Here is a 6,000-nt window from a genome sequence, read left to right as displayed (position 1 = left end):
ATTCAACGGAATCTCCAGGGCAGACGCAGAAATATTGCAGACATTTATCATTGAGTGGAGGGGGAGCAAAATCACATATATCGTGGAGTTTTACTTTATTCTTTCTCAAACATATTCCAAAAAGAGGAAAAAAAAAGATTCTCCGAAGATCAGGAGTTTGAGGAGAATCCCGCGTAGCGAACAGATGTCATTGCTGGCGATATCCCGATCCGTGATTGGCGTTGCTTGGCGTTCCATTGCATTAAACTGAGCATGCCCGAGGAGAAAAAGCATTTTTCGCTCCTACTTTGAAGACTCCTTCCGATTTTTGAATCAAAGCCATGTGGTCTGAGCAGTTGGAAAGCAGGCATGGGGTACATTCCTCAAGCTATATCGTATAACACGCTCATGTTTAATGGATGTTCAAGATAAAAATCCAAACAGAAAAGAAAAGAAAAAAAAAATATTTCGAATTCCGTGAAAAGCCACGAGAAGGTATTTCGGAAAAGAAGAAACCAAATAAGATAAAAGTCAGTCTCTTTCGTCTTTTTTTTTGCGAATTTTATTTCTATTCAACTTTTCTCAGAAATGTTCTAAAATGTGTCGCTATTGAAAAATGTATTGAATAACTTCTTGTAACAGTCATCAAACCTGAGATAATCTCGTGAAAATCACTTGCCAGTTCCAAAAAGAAATTTGAATTTTTTTTTTTGAGAACGTTTACGAATACTCTCTAAGAATTTCAACGCAGACGTTGGAAAAGCCGAAAATTTTCGATTTCTATGAACTTTACGTCAGAAATGGGATTCATTGAAGTTGAAAAATTCATCTTTGGAACTTAGCAATTGAAAAAAGTATCTTGAAAATTTTTTTGAGAGAATTACGAACGGTTTAGGAATTCCATCGTAAACGTTGAAACAGCAGCAGATTTTTGATTTCTACCAACTTCAAGTCAGACATGAGTTTCATCTTTGGGGCTTCACAAAACTTACATTTCAATATCATTGAAGATGCTTATGAGTTCTAAAAGTGGCATCTGATATAATTTTTCCCCACTATACAGGTTGTAATCTCCACACGAGATCCGTGGATATCAGTGAAGTTTCATAAAAAATTGATTCGATGCCAAAAACGTGGAATTGAGAAGCTTCTACTTTTTTTTTTTTTTGCTTACATAAGATGAAAGAAATGGCTTTCAGCAAAATTTCGATAAGAGCGTATCTCGCGGCAGATACAACAATGATAGTTGATGTAAAAGAGAGCGCTTCGCTACTGAATTTATACTAATTAGCTTTTTATTTTATCCAATTATATAAGATCTTCTTGGAAATAAATTTTTTTTATTCCATCTCCCGTTGACATCTGGCCTAGGAACAGTGGGAGAGAGAGAGAGAGAGAGTTTTCACTGTGTGTGTGTGTGTGTATATGAGAGAGAGGACTGGGAGTGGTGTGTGTGCTCTTTATTTTTGGCTTATAATGTCACGTGGTGTACTCAAGAGAACTCGAGAGTTTTCGTCTGGCGTTGCCAACTTTTTCTTCTGTGGTCGTGTGGTGGTAGTGTGATAATCCACGGGAAAGCATCAGCCGAAATGTCTTCTTGGATGATGTTGGATTTGATGCCTTGAATAGCGAAGACACGCACACACACAAAAGAAAAAGAAAAATTGTTTGTTCAGGTAACGTTAAACAATAAAAGTGAGAAAATTCCATCATGGTGACTGACACTTTTGTGTGCGTGGATTGAGGTTTCGTCGGTGAATTTCTCCTCTTCTTTTTACAAGAATTTCTACGAGTTGTGTTGCTATCGAATTATACAGGTAAGTTTTTTTTCGATTAGTATTATCATTGAATGAATATTATTAAATTCTGTATTCCTTGATTATTTCTTCTTATTATCTAGCTTATCGATGTTCATAGAATATGGGCACATTATCAGTTGATATTATCGAAACAGACTTGTCGATTAGTGCATATAATCCCATAATAGGATTCCAAACATCAGAAACGTCATGGAGATAGTGATATAAATTTGGTAAAACTCGGAAATATACGCAAATATTTAATAAAAATTAGGCAAAAATTTCTGTGTACAAAAATACCCGAAACTTGAAAAAAAAATTACGATTGTTTGAGGGTTTCCCTCAAAACAACACTTGAGGGTTAAGATTTTTGAATTTTATGTACGTATTTCCTCAGAAGTTTCTGTCAGGGAAATTATCAAGCAGATTTTGCTGGGAATCCTGCCTCTACATAAATATTTCAAAACGTTATTGAAAGTAATACTATTAGTTTCGGTATGAGAGTTAATCTGAAATAAGAAACAAAACTTTAATAAAAAGAGACAAGAATAAGTTTGACTCTGACATCGATGCCATTATATTCGCCCTTGTGTGAACAAATGTCTAATTAATAAACAGAAAATTGAGCGAAATCGTCAGAGTACATTACTTTTTCCAACTGGTAAATGAATAAAATTTGACGACAGCATGTTGTGCGAGTTTCAAATTGAGAAAGAGGATCACATTTCGTTAGACGGTTCCTTAATATAGTGGATCCCGCTTATAGCGGGTGTTTTTTTAAAAAATCCGTCATGAAAAAGAATTGTAAGCACGAAAAAGTTTTAAACGGGAAATCTCGATGAGTATTAGTAAGACCCGGAACCACGGAAATCAGTCGTAAAAAGCGGGAAAACATTCTAAGTGGGAAGGACAATATAAGCGGAATCTACTGGATGTTTCTTTCTGTGGCTGTCCTGCCATAGTAATATTACCTTACTAGGACTTATCGTACTGGAAATGATGTAATAGTAACGCAGATTACATTAAGACTAAAATTACCTAAGCTGTGTCTTGAGGTCAGACTTGAACAACCGTAAGTTAGTCAGCGGCCAGAGCGGCTTCTGTTGCCTCATCGATATTTTTCTGAAGTATATTGAAAGAATCATAATATGTGCAATAAAAACACAAATTTAAAAAGTAAAGAATCAACGCGTCAATATTTTTACACATAAAGCAACGAGTAATGTATCAAACTGAACAGCAATCGACAATCATGTAAAACATGTTTTCAAATTAAATTAAGTTTATTCGTTTCATATACAAAAAAATCAATTTTGAGAAACGCACATATTCACCATCTGAAAGACAAATAAATGCCTGTACAGACAATAGAAAGAATTACGTTGTATTAAGGAATTCGAAGTAAAAAAAATACAAAATAAACAAGGCATTTGAAAAATATGCATCTAGACAGCATTTTCAGTTTCCAATGGGAAAAAAACAAGTAAAAATTTACAACATGACTTCAAATTATACGAATTTACGTGGAACAAAAAAATCATAAAACTGAAAGAAAAAAATCCTGAAAAATATGTGATTATATCTGAGGTCATTGGATTTTTATGAAAAGAGGTTCCTTAGACTCATTTTCTACGTGAATCCTGTTTAGACTACTGTTACTGGCGTTATAGCCGAAGTGTTGAAATAACCCAGTGCGTTATAACGAGTTCGATTATTTAACATACAGGTTCTACTGGTTAAAGATATACAAAATTAACGTCTTATACAGAGAGAAACACCCATTATTAGTTATAAATTGCTTAGTTATTATTAGTTTAAAGTTGCTTTAAAGAGAGCAAGCTCATTTGCAAGTTCAATGTGAATTTTTTTGAAAATTTAAATTTTTAAATTTTAAATAAGAATGAGTCAATGTAATTTCAATGCTTTAGTTCATTTCATAAAATGAAGTCTTTTCATTTTAATTCTAACCATGTGAATTTTCAAAAAATCAAGTATTAGAGGTATGTAAAATTTTACACTGCACAGGATAGCGTATTTAATCAAACACGTGTAAGAAATTTGAAATAAATAGCTGATTAAATAATATTTTTGATGATATTTGGACTAGAGAATAGTTTTCACCATGTTAAAATGTATGAGACCCCCTCCTTAAGGTGTCACAAATAAACTGCTGCAGAGATACGCTTGCTATATGGATTTGGAAAGATCAACATTTTCACTCAGCTTGTTCATGGCGTTTAACACGTATCATTGATTTAAATTTAGTTAGCGAAAGCACGCACTTAATTTTGCACTGTAGGATCCACACGTTAAACGCAGTCAGCGTACTAATCCTGTAAGAAACGACTCGAAAGCCACTATTACACTATAAAAGTTTTGCAGAAATTTTTTTATAAAACTTGGCAAATTTAACCAATACGTTGATTTGTTGCATTTGTGGTCGAATTATACAGATAAACTTATTGGTTGCATTTTTCAAGTTTTATAAAATAACTTATGCAAACACAACGCCACAACAGGCAAAATGCCCAACGAGGTGGCTGAGAAAAAGATGCCCATAACAAATATGGATGCCATATATTTCGAAAATACAGCAACCCAATTAAAAACACAATCAAAAAATTACTATAAAACTGCTATAAAAGTTCTTGTAATCTCGGCCAAAGTAACTGTCGGCAGTGCACTTGCAAAATATTTTTAGAAAACTTAATGAAAAAACCTAGCAGACGGCAAAGCACTTCCGTGACTGAACATACGTGAATCTTTAAGGATAAGGATTACGTGTTGAACCCATCAGGAGTGGCACCATGACCTCAAATCTAATTTCGCAAAAATGAACCAAGCGGAATATTTCAAAATTGCTCGCGTTGCAGTTCCACTCGAGCGCCCTGGTCGCATCGATAGATCACTCAAGTGGCAAGCGCGGCACAGACACATCACTTTAGTGACACATTGCCAGATCACTTAAGTGGCCCACGGCACATTTCCAGACTACTTTAGTTGCTCACGGCACAATCATGGATCACTTGAGTGACCCGCGGCATATTTGCAGATCGCTTGAATGAGATACGGCACAATTCCAAGGCGTTTGAGTAGTCTGAGTCACATTCCATGGCACTTAGCTTCTTTGAGTCACAATTCCAGATCACTTACGTGACCCGCAGCATATTTACAGATCACTTAAGTGAACCGTGGCATATTTACAGATCATCGCACCACATTTTCAGAGCAGTTAATCGACCCACAGCGTATTTACAGATAAGGGGCCGTTCAAGTATTACGTAAGCAAATTTTTAGCCACTTTTGACCCCCCCCCCCTTGTCAGCAAAATTTCTTCATCAGCTCTGCCCCTCTGAATCCTAACGCATATTGGTGGGATCAGAGACGTACACGGGGGGGTGGGCGGCATAGAGGGGCTCGTTCGTCCCCCCTCCCTCCCGACGATCAAAAATTTATTTTTTTAATGCAAACAAAAATTTTTTAATTGAAATTCCGGAAGAAAATACCTTTATATGTTATTATAATCAATTTCTGTTCATTTCAATGTTATTTGAAGGCTATAAACTCAAAATTTATCTTTAATAAATTCATTGCGACCCACCCTCTAAGCCATATAATGATAAAAAGCATAAAGGCCCTTGGCCCGAAGACCAAATATGGCCCCGGGGGGTTATCTGATGCGGCCTACCATTCTCAAACCTAATTTTGTAAAAATGAACTAAGCGGCACATCTACAGATCGCTTAAGTGTCCCGTGGTACAATTCCTGAACATTTAAGCTGCCCGTGGCACATTTTCAGATGTGAACAATGATCACAACAACACTTAAATGACTTAATGATCACTTAAATAACCCGGGACACAGTTCCAGAACACTTAAGCGATCCGTGACAGATTTAGAGATCCCTTGAGTGACATGTGACGTAGTTTTAGAGCGCTTAAGTGGCCCCCAGTGCGGTTCTACATCACTCATGTTACCAGCGGCACATTCTCAGATTATTTAAGTGATCCGCGGCATATAATTATGGATCACTTGAGTGATGCGTGGCACAGTTCCAGATCACTTAAGTGACCCGGACACATTTCCAGATCACTTGGATCCGCGAAAAATTTAGAGACAACTAAAGTGTCTCTGTAGGGTACTAATCAATAGGGGGGATGTCACTTCAAGTGCCCACAAACTATCGAAAGGTTTTTCTCGTTTTTGGCGCACCGAGTAAGAT

The 6,000-nt window shown here is 36.2% G+C and overlaps 1 protein-coding gene across 2 annotated transcripts in view; it reads left to right on the top strand.

The window, feature by feature from the left end:
• Positions 1-310: 310 nt before the first annotated feature.
• The window catches only part of LOC149069499 (delta-sarcoglycan-like), a 148,347-nt gene continuing 142,657 nt past the window's right edge, over positions 311-6,000 (top strand). Inside the window, exon 1 of one of the 2 annotated variants that reach the window (XM_089249543.1) lies at positions 311-1,796. The gene's annotated coding sequence lies outside the window, so the exon portion shown is untranslated. The remainder of the gene's footprint in view (positions 1,797-6,000) is intronic. The other variant, XM_089249542.1, reaches the window with a different exon arrangement.

Source organism: Pholcus phalangioides, unplaced genomic scaffold, assembly GCF_987345545.1.
Source record: "Pholcus phalangioides strain wild (caught in Gottingen) unplaced genomic scaffold, Ppha-v1.0 ptg000022l_1, whole genome shotgun sequence".
In the NCBI taxonomy this organism is placed as follows: domain Eukaryota; kingdom Metazoa; phylum Arthropoda; class Arachnida; order Araneae; family Pholcidae; genus Pholcus; species Pholcus phalangioides.
This window is presented reverse-complemented; position numbering and strand designations above follow the sequence as displayed.